Source organism: Capsicum annuum, unplaced genomic scaffold (assembly GCF_002878395.1).
Source record: "Capsicum annuum cultivar UCD-10X-F1 unplaced genomic scaffold, UCD10Xv1.1 ctg80546, whole genome shotgun sequence".
NCBI lineage: Eukaryota > Viridiplantae > Streptophyta > Magnoliopsida > Solanales > Solanaceae > Capsicum > Capsicum annuum.
The window spans coordinates 37721-61189 of record NW_025891198.1 but is presented as its reverse complement, the minus strand read 5'-3'; the positions used below and the strand labels follow the sequence as shown (position 1 = coordinate 61189).

The window sequence follows — 23469 nt, the reverse complement described above, 5'->3', positions numbered from 1 at the left end:
TTATTAGTATCCATGAAGGGGGATGTCCTAGAAAGAATTTAGTAAATGCATGTTAAATTATAGAGGAAAGTTTGTGTTCATGTGTATATCGATACCCCCTATGGTATAGACAATTGTGGTTATAAATTGATAAGAAATTATGTTTTCAAATCTAGGATTGTGACTTTGATCTAAGGGGGAGATGGTGAATTAAGATAGTTTTCGAATTTTATCATATGGCAAGTTAGGGAGGATTCATGATAAACTTATTTCTATTCAAGAATATTCCTCCTACTTCAGTTTAAGAGTTCATTCTACCAATGTCTTATGTATTTGAGTCTTGCCTGTGTCTAAGGCTTGAGGTCTCTATGTGAGCCATGTCATATTTCGACCACCAAAATAGAAGAGAAGATATCCCAATAAATCTAGTCTTTCATGTATTCAAGATCTATGACACAATCTTCATGATCCATAAGTCTATGTACCAAATCATGCTTGGTTCCAAGAAATCATGTTTTCGTATGTTACTAATTCTTTTTATGTAGGTATTAGCTAAACAATAAATTTTTGCGAGCTCATAACTAATTCAGCTCTGAAAATGAGAAGCGATAGCTTCGAGTGGAAGTTCTTGTCTAAATCATTGACTTTGAAAATTCTAAACTTATGATATGTGACTCGTGTTGTAAGCATTCATATTTCTCGCGGTGGTCTATCCAAAGAAATCATGTTGTGTTGTATTGTTTCTATTCTATATCATCTTCACCTCTTGTCCCTTCTTGAGGAGTGCAATAAGTATAAGACATGGATTGATAACTGTTACTTCCATTCGTGATGTTTATGCTTGGGTCCCTTAATGACCCTACATATGTTAGTATGATGGTGGTTGTGGAAGCGTAGTAGTGTGTTAGGTATGGGAGTGGATGTTCTTAAAAAAAAATATTTGATGTGATTCTCAAGCTGAGGTTATAGGTGAAAAAAAAGAAAAGAAAAGAAGGAGACGAACTTTGTTTGTGCGAAATAGCTAAGAAGGAGAAATATGGTGAAAATATTTGCGAGAGTGATTGAAATTGTTGGTCTTAGTGGGGAGAGATCCATGTAGTGGGTGTAGTAATAATTAGTCTTGAATGTTGTGGTTTCTTAAAACACGAACCTATGTGCTATGTGGTTGGTTCTCTCTAAAATAAATCTTGAATGTGATAAGATGAAGAAATATTCTTAAAGGGATGTAAAGTATGGGGTCCCGTAGCTTAAATTAGCACCTTTTAACTCTGAGTTAGGCTTCAACATAACAGTACTAAGTTGTAGGACTCAAACTCTTGTGGTTAGATATATTACGGGTGAATTGTAAGTTGAAAATGATGAAGTATGTTGATTAATGTTGGAGTATGTCTCTAAGTTTAAGTCTTTCGTTGTATCTTGTAAGATGGAAATGCTAATATCCTTATGTCCCGCAAGAATCTTATCTCACGTCTTATACCAATCTTAATCATGCCGAAGACTCCTAAGAAAATTCATGTCTTACAATGTTTTGATCATGTGCCATAAAACACATGCCAAGATCATGTCGATGTCAAGTTTCGTTATCTCATGTTTCGTGCTTACATGTTTCACTAGAGTTATCATGAAGCTAGTTTAATGCCTTTGCATATTTTTGTTGAGTAAAAATGTTCAAATCATTGTTACGTTCTTTATTCTACACTTTTAGAGCTTCAAAAAGTCCCTAACCATCATTAGGGGATGAATGATCCCAAGGGGGAGATAATGTAACACCCCGCATTTCGGGCTAGAACGAAAACCATCATTCTATACATAGATGATCAAAAATCCATTAATCCTATGGAAATTTGGCATGGTAATCAATTATGTAGTGTTGGTGCCTATTCGAGCATGAATTGAGATCTTAGAGGTCCCCTAACTCAAGGACGAGTTGAAAGCTTTCATATCGTTCGAGTTTTAGTGAGCGTTGAAACTTGGGTCAACTTTAATCAACCATAAATCCTTGTATTTGATGAACTGGGTGGCCTACTATATATCAAATTAAATATCCTTGAATTATCTTTCTAACGATACCTATCTCGCCTAAATTCGATACCCGAGCTAGGATTTATGACTTTACAAACTGGAGTATACCATCCAATCTGGTTTTATCTGCTTTGCAACTGCTTCAGCAGATTTGAAGTAGTTTCGATGCAATTTGGGGCATAATACCCTGGTTTAATCTTCCTTAAATCTGCTCCAGCATATTGGGCGCAGATTGGGTGCAGTTCGGGGGCATATCACACTGGTTTGAACTGTCTTACATCTGCTCCAGCAGATTGGGGGCAGTTCAGGCCACAGTTTCAGGGTCAACTTCCAACGATCATAACTTTCTGTATGAAATGAACTGGGAGGGATTTTATATATCAAATGAAATTTATTTGATTCTTCTTTCCAACGCAACTAATTTCGTCAAAATCCAACATCGGAGTAAAACGTTATGCCCGATTTACTTCAGCATATCAGCCTATCAACTAAGGGACTGCTATGACTTTGTTTGTTTCCTTAGGGTATTTTAGTCATCTTCCCTCACCCATAAACACGGGATTTAACAATCCAAAGACAAAAAACTCTCATTTTTCTCTCAAATTATCTCAAGAACTCCTCCCTAAAGATCAACAACTCACCACCAAGACCAAGAATTCCAAGAAACGGATCAAGATTCGAGTTTCATCTATCAAGATCTAGGTTTCATCTTTCAAATTTTATAATCTAAGGTATGTGGGACTACTCTAAAAATCTTGGGCATAAGTTTAAATGTTTTATCAAGATTTAAGATCTCCAATTATGATTTATATGAAGTTTTGATATGATTTTCGAAAAGTATGAATCATGGGACTGTTTTGATGAAAAAAAATTGTTGTCTTGAATCATTTATCATGGAAATTGAATTATGAATAGATGCATATATGATGTCGTGTATTTTAATATTTATTGTGAGCATGAATATGAATTTCCTCTCTTGTTGCAAAGTAAAGCTTATATAATCATTACGAATGAATTGAAATTCATGTCTTAAGATTTGAAAGTGATCTTCTCAATTTCATGGTGTTTGACATGGTTTTGTATTTCATGAGAGGGAGTTTCTTGTCATAGCTATATTCTTGCTTTAAAGAATGTGATTAAACAAATTGACGTGACCTCCACATATTTTGAATCTTGCCAAGAGAGGTTGGAATACCTAAGTGTTCTTCCGATTTCAAAGTGATGATTTTATTGTGATGTTATGAACCTTGGGTGGTCATATGTATGTTTTGAATATGATGGGTTGTGGAATGGATATGATATTGACTTGCAAGTCAGGGTATGACGATACCTGGTGATTATGTGCCCGTAACAAGATAAGTATTGAATGTTTTGCAAGTATGAAGCATGTTTGTTTTAAAGAACTAAAAATTGGGTTTAAGAGAGCTAGTAGGTTACCCGAAGAAGGCGTTTGAGTGTAAGGGCTCATCGCTGGAAATTTTAGTTGCCGATGTGGGTCTTATGAGATTGTTTCCTACATGGGAGGATAATAAAATAATTAGGACATCTTACATGGGGGGATTCCTGCGGTGTGCTCACATGGGGGGTATCACCATCTCCAAATCTTGGCGGCTACTTGGATTGGAGGCTCGTTCGCCGAGTCAAGGGGGGGTTCTACATAGCCCGTGGAATTTCAAATTTGTAAGGTGTATCAACTAGCTCAGAAGAAGAAATAAAGAGTGAGTCAAGGTTGCCAAGAATTGATTTGAAATCTATTAAATATGCCCATGTATTTTTACTGATGTATTATGATTGTTGACTTTATGAAATGCTCTCATCTATTTTGAATAAATACATGTTATTTTGAGTTGTTTCACATACCAGTACATATGTATTGAACCCCCCTCTCCTCCATCTCAAGTTCTGAAACATAGTCCTGGGGTCCCGTTAAGCAGTAGATCGACTTGTCAGAAATGTGCAGTTGGTGAGCCTTCTCTATTCCGAAAGGTCGGGCTTATTTAATGATACAAATCAGTCCACCAAGATGCCAAAACAGTCCATAAAACGTGAGAAGAACAAGCAACACAAAGGGATACAAGATGACAAACACAAAAACACATGGATTTACAAAATAATAAAATGATAGATAGTGAGACCAAGATTATTACAAGACTAGGAACCAAGTATATTTCAACATTAACCCCTAATGAATGTAATAATCAAAACCACACTCTTACGGTGACCGCCAAGGTAATCGACTCACCTCAAGATCCACCGTTTCCACGCAAAGAACAATATTGACTTTTTCAAGCCCTATACTAAGGATGATTTTTCCAAGTCTTAACTAAGACTATACTAAGGTGGTCTACTCTCAAGAGAGAGGATTTCAAGTGTTTCAATTTTTCATCTTTCATAAACTAACTAGCAAATGAACTAATAGATCCTATTTATAGTCTAACTTCTTACATAACAAAATGACAACAATACCCTTAATGAAAAGGGGTGGTCATGGAGTGTTAGTTGGACAAGGCTAAGTAACCAAAATGTCCTTAATGAAGGCCCAAAACCATGAGTCCTCAATCATCAATGCTCCAAGAAATCTTTCACACGTGGGATTTCTCTTTGGTGTACTCAAATCGGCCCCTCCATGTAGGATCCCATTTTCTTAATGCGACCAAAGCTTGATGCCCCACGTACTGACTTAGAATGATTTCATTGAAAGCTAATACGGCCATTTGAATCGTATCATCCTCCCCTTCTTGAAAAGGATTAGACCTCGAATCCAAACCTTGTAAAACCAAAGAAAGGACATACAAATACAAACTCCTCATGGCATGAGGGTTAGGGTAAGCATGAAAAATCACCTCAACATACCAAGGTTGCACATAATTAGAATATAACCAAGGATACTTTGAACTAAATATTACATAATTAATGAAAAATACAAAAGGATTTGGCTATAGAATTCATGAAAAATGATACTTTGCTCGTCATGTAAACCAAGCAACAAGCTGGGTGCACCATCATCACCAATTCTTTATTTGGCACCGGGGTCAAACGGAAAGAGTGGCCATAGACACGATTCTAGACAACATTCCCCTTTCCCGTGGTCTCCACCCAAACTAAACGGCATACTCTCTACAATAGCATACATATTATCAGAGAAAATAGAAAGTAGAGAAAGGTATCACTCAAGTCGACTTCTACTAAGGTGCCCTCATGTGTGTACTTCCTACTAGTTTCACAATCATCACCATGAGTACTCTCAACAATAAAGTCACACAAAGTAGAAGGAGAAGTAGTTTCCAAAACCACACATCCCTTACCCTTAAGAGTACTCTCATCTTCCAAGAAGAGATTTCCATCTTTAGGAGGAGTGTTGTCTCACCATAGTGGGTTAGCATATCGGCTATAGCTTCTAAGGCAAGCTATACCATCATTTTCACCAATAAGTTCATTAGGAGTGGTTATATCATCTTCAAACAATACATTAGACCTTAAGAGAGCATGACCTATTTCACGGGCAGATTCGGAATAAACATATTCATCACTCTCTAAAAGATTAATATCAAGTTTCAAAGATATTTCAAGTGCAAGATTATCCCAAAAATAGCTCTCGGGTTCACTCCTATTCCTTTGATCAATATTTTCAACATCATCACACACTTGAGATTCATTAATCGCATCACACACATCCTCAAGTGGTGGGCAATTTTCACACAAAAGTTGATCAACATAAATTTCACAAGACGATGTACTTTCATTCAACACAATGGTTTCAACACTAGGTCGACATAAATCGATCTTACAAGAAGATTCAATTCTGTCATCAATAGGATCAACTAGTGTATCCACACTCATAACAAGTACATCATCGTCAAGTGGCAAAGAAACAATAGACTCACATATAGGCAAGCCATAACTCACACTCAATGGGCTACTAGCCACACAATTATCATTCACATGCACAAAAGTGTAAGGGTTAGCTATTTTACCTTGAAGTTCATGACTATGTTCGTCTTTACCTTGGTGTGAAAGTCCATCACAAGATAGGGCAGAAACTTCCTTCATAAAGATCTTATCGCAAGTTGTTTGGACAATTGGATTTTTAGGGAAGAGTTTGGGTAACAATTGGCGTATAATTTCAATGTGCCGTTGCATATCTTCAAGATCGTCATGGATGCGATTACACGTGGCCTTAAAATTATGGGAAGCCATGTTACCTAAACAAAAACAAAGGACAACAACAAACAAAAGAAAACAAACAAGATTAGTAGTAAAATCTCTTTACCATCACTCGATACACTCACCTTTGTGATTCTCACAATTGGAGCGGTGAATATTGAAATTTGCTTATACTCCGGTAGTCAATAAGATGTCAATCCTACTTGGTGGTCGGAATGGATTATTGTTTTGATTGAATCAAGACACAAAACAAAATTCACTTATGAACTTGAAACAAAGAAGTTACTACGAGTTACAAATAAGAAAAGCACACAAATAATGAAGACACGAAAGAAACGTATTCAAAAACTAATTAACAACCTAGTAGGTGATTACTAGTTTGTCTATTAGTACTAGGATCAAGAAAATTGAAACTAAAGAAACAAGAAATGAAACTTAGAAATGTGACTGAAATTTTGAGCCTAAGTGTTGTTTTTGAGGGTGATGACATGGCAACCTCCTATTGGACGTTAAAATTGTTGAAAGTTTGAGAAATTTTCTTGTCTTCAAATTGTATTGATCAAATTCCAAGTGGGGAATAGTGGAATTTCGGATATGGGAGGGTAACAACAAGAAATTGGAGCCCTTTTTTCAAGTTCAAAAGTGTTTTGACTTTTTTGCACCTTTTTGGCTAAACACCTTTTTGAAAGACTTTTGGCTCTTTCCCTTTTTGCAAGTCTTGGTAGGTGGACTTTCTCCCTTTTGGCAAGACAACTTTTGAAACCCTTTTGTTCCCTTTCCCCTTTGGATGTCTTAGAGTTGTGTCTTTCAAGACTAAAAACAAGACACACTCTCTTTCTTCAATTTCTAAGATCAAACAATCAATTTCTCTTCAACAAAATATGAAGATGGTGATCACAACTTTTGAATCTTGGAGTTCTATGGTTCAAGTTGGATCCCACACATCAACAACACATTTTTCAAGCTCCACCCTCAACAACAACATCCAAAACAAAGTTTTTAAGCCACAATCTCAACAACAAACTTCAACAACACTCTTTCAAGCCACCAATCCTCAAAAAACAGCAACCTTCAAAGTTCAAAAACAACTTGGAAATGACTCAAAATTTAGATCTAGACTCTATAAATGTTAGTGAATAAGGGACTAACACTAGAAACAACAAAATACACTAAAATATCCTAAATATAAGTCTCAAACTTCAGCTCTAATACAAAAACGGGACAGATTTCTTTTTTTGAGATTTTCGGATTTCAACACGTTTTTTTTATTTTTCAACTAACAAGCCCAAGGTTGATTTTGTTGGAACAAAATCAATCCTTACTTTGATACCAAATGATAAAAATTAGTCCACCAAGATGCCAAAACAGTCCACAAAACATGAGAAGAACAAGCAACACAAAGGGATACAAGATGACAAACACAAAAACACACGGATTTACAAAATAATAAAAGGATAGATAGTGAGACCAAGATTATTACAAGATTAAGAACCAAGTATATTTCAACATTAACCCCTAATGAATGTAATAATCAAAACCACACTCTTACGGTGACCGCCAAGGTAATCGACTCACCTCAAGATCCACCACTTCCAAGCAAAGAACAATATTGGCTTTTCCAAGCCCTATACTAAGGATGACTTTTCCAAGTCCTAACTAAGACTATGCTAAGGTGGTCTACTCTCAAGACAGAGGATTTCAAGTGTTTCAATTTTTCATCTTTCATAAACTAACTAGTAAATGAACTAATAGAACCTATTTATAGTTTAACTTATTACATAACAAAATGACCACAATACCCTTAATGAAAAGGGGTGTTCATGGAGTGTTAGTTGGACAAGGCTAAGTAACCAAAATGTACTTAATGAAGGCCCAAAATCGTGAGTCCTCAATCTTCAATGCTCCAAGCAATCTTTCACACGTGGGATTTCTCTTTAGTGTACTCAAATCGGCCCCTCCATGTAGGATCCCATTTTCTTAACGCGACCAAAGCTTGATGCCCCACGTACTGACTTTGAATGATGTCATTGAAAGCTAAGACGACCATTTGAATCGTATCATTTAAATATTGTTATTTGTATTGATTCATAGTTTAACTGGGGGCCTTGTTCCAGTTTTGTTTTAGACATATGTTGGATTGTGTTATGTTAGAGATTTCGAAGACGGGTGTCACATGTTTTGAATTCTGAGAATTTATTTTTTTTTCAAATTATTTAAGTGTTAAGAGATTTACCATGGTTCCATCTTACTGTGTTTTTCCGCAAACTTTCTTATATTATATGAATATTGTGCATTAATACTAGATTACAGAAGGGTGCCTGGGCCTCCACGGCTTGGGATGCTCATTATGGCCAGGGCCCCAGCTCGGGTCGTGAAAACTTGTATTTCAATTTCTCAAAACAGTTCTCACAAGAGTCTGACCACGCAAATTTCACCTTTTTCTGTGTCAACTTAGTGAGTGGAGCAGCTATAGAAGAAAAACTCTTTACAAATCTACGATAATACCCTGTCAAACCCAAGAAGCTCCGAATGTTAGTTGGAGTCGTGGGTCTGGGCCATTTTCTCACTGCCTCAACCTTTTGGGGATCAACCTTTATTCCCTCACTAGACACAATGTACCCCAAGAACGCAATAGCGTTCATCCAGAATTCACACTTGGAGAATTTCGCATACAACCTATGATCTTTGAGGGTCTGAAGAATAATTTGGAGGTGATTGGCATGATCCTCCACACTCTTAGAGTAAACCAAGATGTCATCAATAAATACTATGACAGATAGATTCAGGAACTGATGGAATACCCTGTTCATTAGATCCATGAAGGTTGTGGGGGCATTAGTCAATTTGAAGGACATGACTAAGAATTCATAGTGACCATATCTGGTTCAGAAAGCTGTTTTGGGAATGTCTGACTCTCTACCTTTCAACTGGTGGTATCCCAAATGAAGATCTATTTTTGAAAAACACTTAGCACCCTGAAACTGGTCAAAAAGGTCATCAATTCTAGGAAGAGGATATTTCTTTTTGACAGTGACCTTATTCAACTAACGATAATCTATGCACATACGCAGGGAACCATCTTTCTTTCGCACGAAAAGCACAATTTCACCCTATGGAGAAACACTAGGACGGATAAAGCTTTTGTCTAAAAGATTTGCTAGTTGTTCTTTCAATTCTTTCAACTCTGCTGGAGCCATTGTATATGGTGGAATAGAAATAGGGCGGGTATCTGGCAGTAAATCAATGCCAAAATCTATCTCCCTATCAGGTGGTATTCCTGGGAGATCATCTGGAAAGACTTTTGGAAATTCGCTTACAATAAAGACAGACTGAAGAGGAAGTCTTTTGGCACTAGAATCTTTAACCCAAATAAGATGATACAGACAACCCTTAGAGATAAGCTTACAGGCTCTGAGGTAGGATATAAAGTTCCCTTTGGGCGCTAAAGAATGACCTTCCCACTCTATAACTGGTTCATTTCGGAAAGAGAAAGTGACTCGTTAGGTTCTACAATTTAGTGTGGCATAACAAGAATGGAGCCAGTCCATCCCTTGAATAGCATCTAAAGCAACCATATCAAGTTCTATGAGGTCTTCCATATTATCCCTATTAATAATAGACACCACACAATTTTTATATACTCTCCTAGCCACCATATAATCACCCACCAAAGTGGAAACAGAGAAAAATTCAGAAATCACATCGGGCTCAAACCCAAAACCAACTGCTACATATAGGGTCATATAAGATAAGGTAGACCTGGGATCAATTAACACATATATATCACGAAAAGAGATTTGTAACGTACCGGTGACAACATCTGGTGAGGCTTCCGTATCCTGGAGGTTGGTCAAAGCATATAACCAGTTGTGATCGCTCCTGGCAGCTGATATGGTGCCTTTTTTAGGCGGTGGTGGCATGGAAGAATTATCCTGAGATTTGGCACCACCAACATTCCTCCTAGCCAAAGTAAAATCCCTCTAAAAGTTACCCGGCTGACCACATGAGTAACATGCAAGTGTGCCCAACTGATACCTCCCAGAATGATTTCTACCACAAGTCTCACACCATAAAAAAGGACGATACTGCTGAGCTACACTGCCCTATGACTGGGTATCCTGTGCTCTGGATCCGTGATTAGTTTGAAAACTCTGAGATTTTATGTCAGCTGGTGGTCTGGGAGCTGGGACGTTGCCTGCGGACTGTGCCTTGCCCCAAAACTTCTTCTTTTGCCATTTGCTGCCCCAATTGCCGCTCTGCCGCTGACTGTGATTTTGGTCCGTTGTCTTGGCTCTCTTTGCCTATCTTTCCTTCTCCCTAGATTCAGAAATCTTCTTTTTCTTTTCTTCAACTTGTTGTATATGAACTGACAGCCTAGCAAAGTCCATATCCCTATTCAGCATGGCTCCCTAACACTCAAGCACCAGATTATTCGAAAGGCCAGATACAAACTTCCTCATTCGGGACCTCATAATACCCATCATATCAGGAGCATAATGGGCCAGCTGATTAAACTTTAAAGTGTACTCCTGCATGCTTATCTTACCCTGCTTGAGGTTCATGAACTCCTATGCTTTAGCTTTCCTCAGCTCCAGAGGAAAGAATCGGTCAAGAAAAGCTTCCACGAACTCGTCCCACACTGTGGGCTCATCACTATCACCCTTTGCATCCTCCCACTCGTTGTACCACTGGTTCCCTACATCCTTAAGCTGGTAGGCTGCCAACTCAACACCTTTCATCTGATCCACATGCATTACTTTGAAAATTTTCTTCATTTCATCTACAAACTCCTGCGGGTCCTCCTCTATCTTAGTGCCAAAAAATTTGGGCAGGTTCATTCTCATGAACTGGCCCACCCTAGTAGCTCTAGGTGTAACCGATGCAAACCCAACTTCTTCTAATCGTTGATCCTGATTAGCCACCAACTATGTCAGCATATCAATAGACTGTCTGAATTCTGCATTTAAAATGTCCCTCTAAGTAGTTGGGGGACAATTAACATTGGTTCGTAGAGCTTGAGGAGGACTGGTCGGAACTAGAGGGACTCCCGGAGTAGGAACAGGTTCTGGAGTGTGGGCTCTGTTACGTGTCCTCATCCCATAAGCGGGAGGGACTTCATCATTATGGGCACTCTGATTAGCATTGCGACGAGAATCATGATTGTTATTTCTGTAAGACAAGAGATCACTGATTAGGAACAGATTAGACTCTGAAGCACAAACTAAATCATAAAGAAGGGAAATATTTCCTAAACGCCTAGTAGTCTCCCACTTATAAGTGTGGTGCTCTACACACCCATAAACAAGACTCTACCCGATGTGATTTCGCAGACACCCTGGGACCATAAACCGTGCTCTGATACCAAGTTTTTCATAACCCGAACAGGGGCCCTGGCCGTGATGAGCATTCCTAGACTATGAAGGCCTGGAAACACCCCTCTCTATCTGGTAATCATGCATAACATTCATATAATAAAAAAAGGTGGAAAAATAGAAATTTAATATGGGAACATGGTCAATCTGAATTTAATCATAATAATGAAAACTGAAATCCAATAAAGATAACTGGATAATAGTGTCTGACTCAGTCTGCGAAACCTCTACTATAACTAAACAAAACTATTTGAAAAACTGGGACAAGGCCCCCCAGTAAACCAAAACCATAATCAATAGTAATGTCTAATAATAATGGGCTTTCTGGAGCATAGAAGGCTCACCAATTAGAATCTGCACTTCTGTCCAACAAAATCTACTGTCTGTCAGAACCCTAGACCGTGCCTCAGATCCTGGAAGGAGAGGGGTCAATACAAAAGTACTGGCATGTGAAGCACTCCAAAATAGAGTATTCATATATATAAAATAGATGAGAGCAATTTAACAACACTTCATGCATATAATAGTTTTCCAAAACACATGGGCATTATTTTGAACATTCTAAGATACTCTTATCAAAAATAATTTCTGATCTTCGTATTACTCTGAGTTAGGTGGTATACCCCTACAAGTCTAAAATCCTATGGGCTGTATGAAATCCACCATTGACTCAGCGGGAAAGCCCCCAACCCAAGTATGCCGCAAGGGTTGGAGTGTTTGAGTCTAATACACCACAGTTACTAGGCCAGCGTAAAATCCCTCTAGGTGACATAATAACCCGGATCGACAAATCATAGTTTTGGGCAATGATTTGTCTGAACTCACGCCTTCTTCGGGGAACCACCTAATATCTCTTTATGGCCAATTTAAGCCTTTTATGAACATGTATCATTCTAAAGTCTTATGCCATGAAAAATCTGATTTCTACGTCTGTCTGAGTCTGTTATGGCATTGTCTATTTTGATATCTTCATACCAAGACTTGTAAGTCATAATTTTGAGTCATAATGCATTAAGCATAATCATTCATTAAAACATAGTTCAGACCACCCACATGCAAATAGTGTAAAAGATTTCATGTGCCGAAACATAAACCAAAACCTATGCAACATTTTTCAAACATATGGTGGTCATGTACCTTTCTGCAAAAACCATGCACTCCTTCATTACATGTATTTTCAACATTTAGCAACATGCTCAACCCTCTCTTTCATTTTCAAAATCGTATTCAAGTCATAGCAAAAATCCAAATATTTCATATCACGTTCTTCAATACAATCCATATCATGTAAAATATGAAATCAGTCATATCAAGTGATACAAGTGCAACTAGCTCAAGACCATTCACACGTAGCCAAGCTCGGGAGTTACAAAAACTCTAAGCCATATTCATGCAAATGGCCGTGTGTGAGTGTGTAATTAATTCATCTAAGGGATTCCATGTTTTGAAGTGTGAAGAGGGGCTTTCAAGTGTAAGTTTATTACACTCCAAAGCCACCCAAGACCAAGGCTAGAATGGTCATTTTCCTTTCATTTTGTGGAGTACTATAAATAGACAATAATAGGGCTATTTCTTGGACTTAGTTCATTTTTATTAGGGAAGAAACATAAGTCTTGTAATATTTTGAGAACTTCTCTCTCTTGTTCTTAAGAGTGAACCCAAAACTAGACAACAAAGTGTAGTAACACTTTTGTTGTTCTTTGGCTAGAAACTTGGGGGTCTTGAGGTTCATGAGTTCCTCTTGATTCATGTAAGAATTTGGTGTAAATATCTTTTAGTCTTAGGGTCCTAATCTTCATGTTAGGGTTCTTAGATTATAGGATATTTTGTGTCAAGTTACTATCCATCATTTTGTAATCTGGTTGTTTGTATCTTGATATAGTGAAGCCGTGTGGGGCTCTTTCGATTTACTATAGTTATTGGAATTTTGTGTTATTTATCTATCTTGTTGAATATTGCCGTTGTTGCCTTGAAAACCTAGAGAAGCCGAGTGAGGCCGTTGATTCTCTAGTGATGTTGTTCTTGTTGTTCTCTTAATTCCTTGTTGTAAGTTTGATCTTTTGTATCATTTGATATCAAAGCTCAAGGCTTGGTTTTGTTCTTACAAAACCAATCTTGGGAAGCTCTTACCAAAAAGTGTGTTCTTAAACATTTTGGTCGAAAATCGGTTGTAGATCTACAAAAGATTTTACATGTTTAGTTTGTTTCTTGTGTTGGTATCTTCCCCACCAACACAAAAAAGTGTCTAAATCTAAAGTTGAGCTTAATAAGAAGAGACTTGTTGATGTGAAAACTTAAAGTGGCCTTGAGTTTGACTTGTGTTGGATGTTGGAGTGCCATTGTGGTGTATTGTTGTTTTGCTCATGAAGGTGTTGATGTTGTGTTCATCTTAAAAGTTTCTCTTCATCCTATGTCTTAAAAGAGCAATATATCCAAAAAGGATGCAAGACAAAATTGAAAAATTTGTTTGTGAGAAGTCTTGCCAACATCACCTTTCTAGACTTGACAACCACTTTTCCCTTAAAATAAGGAACCTTGTCTTGTGGAACTAGTAAGGTCAAACATCACCTTTTGAGTTTGAAAAAGTTGAAAAAAAAAAGTTACAAAACTTTATGTTTCCCTCCCAATAACTAGTCATCCATTACACATGATATAAAGGGACCAAGGCTTCAAGTTGATGAACAACGTATGTGGACCCGTGGCCAATGACATGCTACCACGTCACCCTATTTAATTTTTCCATGATAATTAAGCTCAAATTTGGATGTTCTAGTTTCTAATTATTGATTCCTAATTTTATCTAATTGACTTGAGAACTAATTAACAAACTAGTACATTCCTACTAGCTTGTCAATTAGCCCTTTAAAGCTTTGTGTTCGTGTCAACGTTTGTTTGTATGCTTTTATCATTTGAATACGTTGTAAATCTTGGCTCTAGTTTGAGGAGAATTCTTTGAGTTTCAAACAAGAATCCATTCCATACAAGAGCATACTCATACCTTAAGGATTCACGGGTTACTAGCCAATCTACAATACTTATGGAGCTTGAGTGTGAGTGAACCAAGAGAGTGTGAGTGAGCAAAGGTTTTAGACTAACTTGTTTGTTGCTTGCGTATGTGATACATTGACAATGGAGTGAACCACATATCTAACCGTGGATTCTAATGAAATAGAGAATATGAGGGTCACTCTTGAGGCTTTGACCCGAACTCTTGAAAGTTTGAGTACGGAAGTGGGAGCCATAAGGGGAGAAGTAACGACTATTAGTAGGAGGTTATAACAAGTGGAGAGTCAAAGAAACTCTCACCCTTCTACCCCTAAACATATTTCCTCAAGTGGACATGATAGAAATTCCTCCGCCACCGTTACTCCTGAAACATGGCCACAATTGCCAAATCCTTTACTATCTCCACTAAATGCCGCAAGCCAAATGACCCATAACCCCCTAAACCGAGACTCCAATAGACCAACCCATTCCCAAACTCCTCAAGTTCCGCAAGAAGGACTTGGGCGTCCAATACCTCCACTAAATCCAAATACTCCCTTCCGATCTCCACTAAACCAAATACTACCACCTCCACAGAATACAATTCCTCCAAATCAAGTCCCAAACGTCCAAAACCATCCCGTCCACTTTGAGGAATATGGTAGAGCGGATTATGAAGGGTATGAAGCCTTTGATGAGGCTTACATGAGGGAACAAGAGATTAGAGGAGGATGTGCAGATCCAAGAAGATACCGAGGGTATGGATAAAGGGGAAACTGACACCAAGAGAGAGACGTAGGAATCAATACCATCAAATTAAGCCTACCTATCTTTAAGGGTGAAAGTGACCCCGAGGTTTATCTTTCTTGGGAATCGGCGTGTGGTAAAGTGTTTCAAGTGAATGATATCTCAAAAGAGAAGAAGAGTTGTTACGCCATATCTCACTTTGAAGGTTATGCTAACACATGGTGGGAATACGTCTAACGGTTTAATAATGAGTTGATTGATGGACAACCACCACCATGGTTTCGGTTGAGGTATCTAATAAGGCAACTATATCTTTTTGAAAGTTATCGTCATAAGTTGCTTACTAGGTTGTACAATTTGCGACAAGGGAATCGAAGTGTGATGGCATATTATGATGAGTTTCAACAACTCATGTTGAAGATTGATCATCGTGGAGAACAAATTAGTCATGACATCATTCGGTTCAAGTGTGGATTGAACAAAGAGATCTCCACTCATTTGAAACTTCATAACTTTGATACCGTCGAAGGTATTTTCCAAGCGGCTCTTGAGATGGAAAGGGAACTTAAAGAGAGGTCGTCGTTCAAAGCAAAGGGACAATGAGTTGTCCAAGGGGCAAGGATATGGCTCAATCCTCTTCGGGTTGGCCCAAAAATAATGACCAACCCTCCATTACTAGTCTACCCGATCCCCAAACAGTCCTCAAAATTCTTTCGAGGCAAGAAGTTTATAAGTATCCTAATCCTAAAGGGTTCCAATGCTTCAAGTGCCAAGGTTGGGGGCATAAAGCCAACGAATGCCCTAACCGATGCAATGTAATCCTAAGGGAAGGTAGATTGTATTTCCTTGGTGAAGAAGTGGGTGTTAAAAAAGAGGAAAATGAGGCTGAGCCTCAAGATGGAGAGGAAATGAAGGGTGAGTCACATGATGATGATGATGGGGAAGATGTTTATCCGCAAGGAGAGTGTGTTGTTCCAAACTTTATAGTGAGGCATGCCATGATTAGTAAGGCAATAGATGATCCTAGCCAAAGGGAGAATCAATTCCATACTAAGTGCCTTGTGAAAGGTAGTGTGTGCACTTTGGTAATAGATAGTGGTAATTGTGCAAATATCGTTAGTGTTGCTATGGTGAACTTCTTGAAATTGACCAGTACACTTCATACTAGCCCTTATAAGTTGCAATGGTTGAATGAATATGGTGAATTGAAAGTCATGAGGCAATGTGTAATACGGTTTAAGGTAGGAAACTACCATGACGAAGTGCTTTGTGACGTAATACCAATGCAAGCGTGTCACTTGTTTTTAGGTAGACCATGGCAATATAATAGTTCTACCAAACATGATGGGAGGTCTGATCGATATACACTTGATAAGGATGGCCAAAAGGTCACACTTCATCCACTTTTGCCTTCACAAGTGAACGAGTTGCATCAAAGGATGAGAGAATTGAAAGAAATGAGGAAGAAATCTGAAAATAAAGAAAAGGAGGGGGAACCCGTAGGTGGGGTAGTGGGGGTATCAGGGGCTGCCTCAACATCAAATGGAAAAGAAAATATGGTGATGTTGGTTAGAAAGAAGGAGCTCTTCGTGGATCATGATGAGGACACACCCATGCTTCTTTTGGCATATTGTTTTAACACTAACCCCACTAATTCTTCTATTTCTTCTTTGATTTCTCTTGTGTTGCAGGATTATAAAGATGTTTTTCCCAAAGAACTTCCGCAAGGGTTGCCCCCACTTCGGGGTATTGAGCATAAAATTGACTTTGTGTCGGGTTCACAATTGCCAAACAAACCGGCTTATAGAAGCAACCCTACGGACACCAAAGAACTACAACGACAAGTTGAAAAACTTCTCAACAAAGGTTACATCAAAGAGAGCATGAGTCCATGTGTGGTTCTTATATTATTAGTGCCAAAGAAGGACGGAACTTGGCGTATGTGTGTGGACTGTCGAGCCATCAATAAGATTACGGTTAAATATCATCACCCTATTCCTAGATTAGATGACATGCTTGATGAGTTGAATGGTTCTTGTATATTTTCCAAGATAAATCTTTGGAGTGGTTATCGCCAAATTCGTATGGAATCCGATGATGAATGGAAAACCTCCTTCAAGACCAAATTTGGTCTCTATGAATGGATGGTTATGCCATTTGGCCTAACCAATGCTCCAAGTACTTTCATGCGGCTAATGAATCATGTGATGAAGCCTTTTATTGGAAAGTTTGTTGATGTTTATTTTGATGATGTATTGGTGTATATCAAGTCCATAGATGAGCATGTATTGCATTTACAAAGTTTCTTTGATGTGCTTAGAAAAGAGAAGTTGTATGCCAATCTTGAAAAGTATTCCTTTGGTGTTAATGAAGTTGTTTTCTTGGGTTTTGTTGTTAGTTCAAGAGGGGTCGAAGTGGATAAATGCAAGATAGACGCTATAAAAAATTAGCCAATCCCCCAAACCGTTGGTGAAGTAAGAAGCTTCCACGGGTTGGCTAGTTTTTATAGAAGGTTTGTCAAAGGATTTAGCCCCATAGCCGCCCCCTTGACGGAGGTCATTTCGAAAGACCAACCCTTCAAGTGGGATGAAGAGCAAGCTAAGGCTTTTGAAGCTTTGAAAGCTATGCTCATTTCCGCACCTTTATTACAATTGCCCAACTTTAATATGACATTCAAAGTTGAATGTGATGCTAGTAAAGTAGGCATAGGGGCTGTTTTGATGCAAGACTTAAAACCCATTGCTTATTTTAGTGAAAAGCTCAAGGGTGCTACTCTAAACTACTCCACGTATGATTTAGAGTTGTATGCCTTGATTAGAGCATTGGGCAATTGGCAACACTACTTTTGACCCAAGGAATTTCTGATTCGGACAGACCATGAATCCTTGAAACACTTACGGGCACAAGAAAAGCTTAACAAATGGCACGCCAAATGGATTGAGTTTATAGAAACCTTCCCTTATGTTATTCAATACAAGAAGGGTAAGGACAATGTGGTTGCCGATGCCTTGTCTAGAAAACATGTACTTGTGTCCACTTTGTCTTCAAAGTTAATGGGTTTTGAGAGCCTAAAGGCATTGTATCCCAAGGATCCTCACTTTGCTTCTATCTTTAGGGAATGCGAAGAATTGGGTAGGGACAAGTGGGTTTCAGATAGGGGTTCAAATCCTTATGCCAAGTTTGATGGTTACTTGTTTAAAGGTAGACGATTGTGTGTACCTTCTAGCTCTTAGAGAGAGTTATTTGTGAGGAAAGCACATGATGGAGGTCTAATGGGTCATTTTGGGATTGAAAAGACCCTCAGGATATTGGAGGAGCAATTCTATTGGCCTAGAATGCATAAGGATGTGGCTAGGATTTGCGGCCAATATATAGATTATAAGGGATCCAAGTCTCGGCTCCTCTCTCACGGGTTATATACCCCATTTCACACTTTTTTACGTCCTTGGCTTGTTATATCTATGGATTTTGTGTTAGGATTATTGAGGAATGAATGAGGTAGGGATAGCATTTTTGTTATGGTTGATCGGTTTTCTAAGATGGCACACTTTATTCCTTGTTCAAAAAGTGAAAATACGTCAACTGTGGCTTCTTTATTTGTTGAAAATATTGTCAAATTGCGTGGTGTTCCAAGGACCATTGTAAGTGATAGGGACTCTAAGTTCCTTAGTCACTTTTGGAAGTCAATGTGGGGTAGGCTTGGCACTAGATTGCTATACTCTACATCTTGCCACCCACAAACCGATGGCCAAACCGAGGTTGTAAATAGGACTTTGGGTTCTATGTTACGATCAATGGTTACAGGAAAAATGACTTCATGGGAGGACCACCTACCTTTGGTGGAATTTGCATAGAATAGGGTTATACACTCAAGTATGGGAATGACTCCCTTTGAGTGTGTATACGACATCAACCCCCTCACCCCTTTGGATTTAACTCCTTTGCCAAGTGATCTTATGATTAGCTTAGATGGAAGCAAGAAGGATGAATCCATGAAGAAATTGCATGAGAAAGAAAGGCAAAAGCTTGAGAAGAAAAATCAAGAGATTGCTAAGAAACCAAACAAGGGGAGAAGAAAGCTTATTCTTGAATCGGGTGATTGGGTTTGGGTGCACCTTAGAAAAGACCGGTTTCCTTCACAAAGGAAAATCAAGTTAATATCGAGGGGTGATGGTCCCTTTTAAGTACTTGAAAGAATCAATGATAATGCCTACAAAATTGACCTTCCTCCGGAATATCAAGTGCACAACACCTTCAACATATGTGACCTCTCTCCTATTGCCATGGTTGAAAATGAACATCCACCGAATTTGAGGACAAATTCCCTTCAATATAGAGAGGATGATACAAGTGAAACTAGCTCAAGACCATTCACATGTAGCCAAGCTCGGGAGTTACAAAAACTCCAAGCCATGTTCATGCAAATGGCCATGTGTGAGTGTGTAATTAATTCATCTAAGGGATTCCATGTTTTGAAGTGTGAAGAGGGGCTTTGAACAAGGCTAGAATGGTCATTTTCCTTTCATTTTATGGAGTACTATAAATAGACAATAATAGGGCTATTTCTTGGACTTAGTTCATTTTTATTAGGGAGTTCATTTTTATTAGGGAAGAAACACAAGTCTTGTAATATTTTGAGAACTTCTCTCTCTTGTTCTTAAGAGTGAACCCAAAACTAGACAAAAAAGTGTAGTAACACTTTTGTTGTTCTTTGGCTAGAAACTTGGGGGTCTTGAGGTTCATGAGTTCCTCTTGATTCAAGTAAGAATTTGGGTAAATATCTTTTAGTCTTAGGGTCCTAATCTTCATGTTAGGGTTCTTAGATTATAGGATATTTTGTGTCAAGTTACTATCCATCATTTTGTAATCTTGTTGTTTGTATCTTGATATAGTGAAGCCGTGTGGGGCTCTTTCGATTTACTATAGTTATTGAAATCTTGTGTTATTTATCTATCTTGTTGAATATTGTCGTTGTTGCCTTGAAAACCTAGAGAAGCCGAGTGGGGCCTTTGATTCTCTAGTGATGCTGTTCTTGTTGTTCTCTTGATTCCTTGTTTTAAGTTTGATCTTTTGTATCATTTGGTATCAAAGCTCAAGGCTTGGTTTTGTTCTTACAAAATCAATCTTGGGAAGTTCTTACCAAAAGGTGTGTTCTTAAACATTTTGGTCGAAAATCGGTTGTAGATCTACAAAAGGTTTTACTTGTTTAGTTTGTTTATTGTGTTGGTCTCTTCCCCACCAACACAAAAAAGTGTCTAAATCTAAAGTTGATCTTAATAAGAAGAGACTTGTTGTTGTGAAAACTTGAAGTGACCCTGAGTTTGACTTGTGTTGGATGTTGGAGTGTCATTGTGGTGTATTGTTGTTTTGTTCTTAAAGGTGTTGATGTTGTGTTCATCTTAAAAGTTTCTCTTCATCCTATGTCTTAAAAGATCAATAGATCCAAAAAGGTTGCAAGACAAAATTGAAAAAGTTGTTTGTGAGAAGTCTTGCCAACATCACCTTTCTAGACTTGACAACCACTTTTCCCTTAAAACAAGGAACCTTGTCTTGTGGAACTAGTAAGGTCAAACATCACCTTTTGAGTTTGAAAAAGTTGAAAAAAAAAAGTTACAAAACTTTATGTTTCCCTCCCAATAACTAGTCATCCATTACACATGATATAAAGGGACTAAGGCTTCAAGTTGATGAACAACGTATGTGGACCCGTGGCTAATGACATGCTACCACGTCACCCTAGTTAATTTTCACATGATAATTAAGCTCAAATTTGGATATTCTAGTTTCTAATTATTGATTCCTAGTTTCATCTAATTTACTTGAGAACTAATTAACAAACTAGTACATTCCTACTAGCTTTTCAATTATCCCTTTGAAGCTTTGTGTTCGTGTCAATGTTTGTTTGTGTGCTTTTTTATCATTTGAATACATTGTAACTCTTGGCTCTAGTCTGAGGAGAATTCTTTGAGTTTCAAAAAATAATCCATTCCGTACAAGAGCATACTCATACCTTAAGGATTCACAGGTTACTAGCCAATCTACAACACTTCTGGAGCTTGAGTATGAGTGAACCAAGAGAGTGTGAGTGAGGAAAGGTTTTAAACTAACTTGTTTGTTTCTTGTGTAGGTGATACCTTGACAATGGAGGGAACCACGTCTCAAATCGTGGATTCTAATGAAATGGAGAATATGAGGGTCACTCTTGAGGCTTTGACCCGAACTCTTGAAAGGTTAAGTACGGAAGTGGGAGCCATAAGGGGAGAAGTAACGACTATTAGTGGGAGGTTAGAACAAGTGGAGAGTCAAAGAAACTCTCACCCTTCTACCCCTCGACATATTTCCTCAAGTGGACATGATTGAAATTCCTCTGCCACCGTTACTCCTGAAACATGGCCACAATTGCCAAATCCTTCACTATCTCCACTAAATGCCGCAAGCCAAATGACCCATAACCCCCTAAACCGAGACTCCAATAGACCAACCCATTCCCAAACTCCTCAAGTTCCGCAAGAAGGACTTGGGCGTCCAATACCTCCACTAAATCCAAACATTCCCTTCCGAGCTCCACTAAACCAAATACTACCACCTCCACAAAATACAATTCCTCCAAATCAAGTCCCAAACGTCCAAAACCATCCCGTCCACTTTGAGGAATATGGTAGAGCGGATTATGAAGGGTATGGAGCCTTTGATGAGGCTTACATGGGGGAAAAAGAGATTAGAGGAGGATGTGTTTATCCAAGAAGATATCGAGGGTATGGATAAAGAGGAAACCGATACCAAAAGAGAGACGTAGGAATCAATACCATCAAATTAAGCCTACCTATCTTTAAGGGTGAAAGTGACCCCGAGGTTTATCTTTCTTGGGAATCGGCGTGTGGTAAAGTGTTTCAAGTGAATGATATCTCGAAAGAGAAGAAGAGTTGTTACGCCATAGCTCACTTTGAAGGGTATGCTAACACATGGTGGGAATACGTCTAACGGTTTGGTAATGAGTAGATTGATGGACAACCACCACCATGATTTCAGTTGAGGTATCTAATAAGGCAATGGTATCTTTTCAAAAGTTATCGTCATGAGTTGCTTGCTAGGTTGTACAATTTGCGACAAGGGAATCGAAATGTGATGGCATATTATGATGAGTTTCAACAACTCATGTTGAAGATTGATCATCGTGGAGAACAAATTAGTCATGACATCATACGGTTCAAGTATGGGTTGAACAAAGAGATCTCCACTCATTTGACACTTCATAAGTTTGATACCGTCGAAGGTATTTTCCAAGCGGCTCTTGAGATGGAAATGAAACTTAAAGAGAGGTAGTCGTTCAAAGCAAGGGGACAATCGACCTCGAGTTGGCCAAGGGGCAAGGATATGGCTCAATCCTCTTCGGGTTGGCCCAAAAATAATGACCAACCCGCTATTACTAGTCTACCTGAGCCCCAAACAGTCCTCAAAATTCCTCCGAGGCAAGAAATTCACAAGTATCCTAATCCTAAAGGGTTCCAATGCTTCAAGTGCCAAGGTTGGGGACATAAAGCCAACGAATGCCCTAACCGATGCAATGTAATCCTAAGGGAAGGTAGATTGTATTTCCTTGGTGAAGAAGTAAGTGTTGAAAGAGAGGAATATGAGGCCGAGCCTCAAGATGGAGATAAAAACGACTAGGTAATTACTAAGCGATTCCTTCAAAGTGCCTAAGTGTTGATAGGTCCAATATTTGTTTGCTGATGTGAGGTGACATGTACTCTAGTTGAAATCCAATAAAGTACTTAGTGAAATAATTGAGATTCGCACAAGCTAGTCAGAACACCATCATCGTAGAACAATAAATAAGGAGAAATGCTCAAGAAATATATGTACCTCTCAAGGTTAAGGCTGAGATCCAATCTGACAACAGGAATTGTAAGAGGACGAAGATCCCAAAGCGTCTGTAACGAAGGACAGCCAGTTTTACATTTCACCTTAATATAAAACAACCCCTCTGTCTAAGTTAGTTGAGAGTGGTGATCAGTCAGTTGGGTTGAATTCCTTTGATTCCAAAATTGGCCGGGTCGGGCCACTAGTTAGAGTGACAAAATTAGGGTAAAAAGTGTAAGTCCCGACAATTTGAAGCTTAATTATAGAAAATCTTGATATTTTGTAATAATAATTCCAATTTTGAGTCTGTCTGTCGAGATATATAATTAGCTCCCGATAT

At 38.4% G+C, this 23469-nt stretch overlaps 1 long non-coding RNA gene across 1 annotated transcript; it reads right to left on the bottom strand.

The window, feature by feature from the left end:
- Positions 1–9978: 9978 nt before the first annotated feature.
- Positions 9979–23267, bottom strand: LOC124895202. The gene is made up of 3 exons (XR_007051582.1): positions 23133–23267; positions 11882–11950; positions 9979–11334 (listed from the first exon to the last, which is right to left on the bottom strand). It is a non-coding gene; the product is annotated as an uncharacterized LOC124895202 (long non-coding RNA).
- Positions 23268–23469: the final 202 nt, after the last annotated feature.